Consider the following 2,977-nt stretch of genomic DNA (forward strand, 5'->3'; position numbering starts at 1 on the left):
AGAGCTGACGGGGCGCACACTTCACACTCAGAGGGAGAGAGCTGACGGGGCGCACCGTCCCCACACTCAGAGGGAGAGAGCTGACGGGGCGCAGGGTCCCCACACTCAGAGGGAGAGAGCTGACAGGGAGCATTGTCCCCACACTCAGAGGGAGAGAGCTGACAGGGCGCAGGGTCCCCACACTCAGAGGGAGAGAGCTGACAGGGCGCAGGGTCCCCACACTCAGAGGGAGAGAGCTGACAGGGCGCAGGGTCCCCACACTCAGAGGGAGAGAGCTGACAGGGCGCAGGGTCCCCACACTCAGAGGGAGAGAGCTGACAGGGCGCAGGGTCCCCACACTCAGAGGGAGAGAGCTGACGGGGCGCACCGTCCCCACACTCAGAGGGAGAGAGCTGACGGGGCGCACCGTCCCCACACTCAGAGGGAGAGAGCTGACGGGGCGCACCGTCCCCACACTCAGAGGGAGAGAGCTGACAGGGAGCACCCTTCACACTCAGAGGGGAGAGAGCTGACAGGGCGCATGGTCCCCACACTCAGAGGGAGAGAGCTGACAGGGCGCACCGTCCCCACACTCAGAGGGAGAGAGCTTACAGGGAGCACCCTTCACACTCAGAGGGGAGAGAGCTGACAGGGCGCACGGTCCCCACACTCAGAGGGAGAGAGCTGACAGGGAGCACTGTCCTCACACTCAGAGGGAGAGAGCTGACAGGGAGCACTGTCCCCACACTCAGAGGGGAGAGAGCTGACAGGGCGCAGGGTCCCCACACTCAGAGGGAGAGAGCTGACAGGGCGCAGGGTCCCCACACTCAGAGGGAGAGAGCTGACGGGGCGCACTGTCCTCACACTCAGAGGGAGAGAGCTGACAGGGCGCAGGGTCCCCACACTCAGAGGGGAGAGAGCTGACAGGGCGCACGGTCCCCACACTCAGAGGGAGAGAGCTGACAGGGTGCACCCTTCACACTCAGAGGGAGAGAGCTGACAGGGCGCACCGTCCCCACACTCAGAGGGAGAGAGCTGACAGGGCGCACCGTCCCCACACTCAGAGGGAGAGAGCTGACAGGGAGCATTGTCCCCACACTCAGAGGGAGAGAGCTGACAGGGCGCACGGTCCCCACACTCAGAGGGAGAGAGCTGACAGGGCGCACCGTCCCCACACTCAGAGGGAGAGAGCTGACAGGGCGCACCGTCCCCACACTCAGAGGGAGAGAGCTGACAGGGAGCATTGTCCCCACACTCAGAGGGAGAGAGCTGACAGGGCGCACGGTCCCCACACTCAGAGGGAGAGAGCTGACAGGGCGCACGGTCCCCACACTCAGAGGGAGAGAGCTGACAGGGCGCACCGTCCCCACACTCAGAGGGAGAGAGCTGACAGGGAGCATTGTCCCCACACTCAGAGGGAGAGAGCTGACAGGGCGCACGGTCCTCACACTCAGAGGGAGAGAGCTGACAGGGCGCACGGTCCTCACACTCAGAGGGAGAGAGCTGACAGGGCGCAGGGTCCCCACACTCAGAGGGAGAGAGCTGACAGGGTGCACCCTTCACACTCAGAGGGAGAGAGCTGACAGGGCGCACGGTCCCCACACTCAGAGGGAGAGAGCTGACAGGGCGCACCCTTCACACTCAGAGGGAGAGAGCTGACAGGGTGCACCCTTCACACTCAGAGGGAGAGAGCTGACAGGGCGCACGGTCCTCACACTCAGAGGGAGAGAGCTGACAGGGCGCATGGTCCCCACACTCAGAGGGAGAGAGCTGACAGGGCGCAGGGTCCCCACACTCAGAGGGAGAGAGCTGACAGGGCGCACCGTCCCCACACTCAGAGGGAGAGAACTGACAGGGTGCACCCTTCACACTCAGAGGGAGAGAGCTGACAGGGTGCACCCTTCACACTCAGAGGGAGAGAGCTGACAGGGCGCATGGTCCCCACACTCAGAGGGAGAGAGCTGACAGGGCGCAGGGTCCCCACACTCAGAGGGAGAGAGCTGACAGGGTGCACCCTTCACACTCAGAGGGAGAGAGCTGACAGGGTGCACCCTTCACACTCAGAGGGAGAGAGCTGACAGGGCGCAAGGTCCCCACACTCAGAGGGAGAGAGCTGACAGGGTGCACCCTTCACACTCAGAGGGAGAGAGCTGACAGGGCGCACGGTTCCCACACTCAGAGGGAGAGAGCTGACAGGGTGCACCCTTCACACTCAGAGGGAGAGAGCTGACAGGGCGCATGGTCCCCACACTCAGAGGGTGAGAGCTGACAGGGCGCAGGGTCCCCACACTCAGAGGGAGAGAACTGACAGGGCGCACGGTCCCCACACTCAGAGGGAGAGAGCTGACAGGGCGCACGGTCCCCGACGCTCAGAGCGGCCGTCCAAAGGCAGAGTTCCTGTCCTTGGTTGGGTTGCCTGCCCCATGAAAATATGAAATATCTAGACACTGAATGAACATCAGAATACATTTAATAAAAAGAAAAATTTGTTATGTAATTCTATCTGATTGCCATGATTATCTGGTATTTACTATCCATAGAAACGTTTTTTTTTTTTATATATATTTATTTGGCTTGCCAGCTCTTAGTTGCAGCACGTGGCGTGTAGTTCCCCCATCAGGGATCAAATCCGGGCCCCCTGCATTGGCAGCAGCGTCTTAGCCACTGGACCACCAGGGAAGTCCCCACAGTAAGGTTTTTTCAAAATGTATGAAGTTTTGTTCGTTTGTTTGGCCAGAGGCAGCAGGCAGGATCTTAGTTCCCCAACAAAGTGTCAAACCCACACCATCCACAGTGGAAGCATGAAGTCTTAACCCCTAGATTGCCAGGGAAGTCCCTACAATGTGTGACGTTCATCATTGATCCATCTAACAAATATATACTGAATACCAACTATGTTGCAGGTACTATTTTAGGGACTAGGTGTAAGGAATAAATGATAGAGTTCTAACTTCTCTCCCCCGACTTTATATAGATATAGAAAGCAGACCAACAATCA

Source organism: Giraffa tippelskirchi, chromosome 13 (assembly GCF_054371585.1).
Source record: "Giraffa tippelskirchi isolate mGirTip1 chromosome 13, T2T-mGirTip1v1.2.pri, whole genome shotgun sequence".
In the NCBI taxonomy this organism is placed as follows: domain Eukaryota; kingdom Metazoa; phylum Chordata; class Mammalia; order Artiodactyla; family Giraffidae; genus Giraffa; species Giraffa tippelskirchi.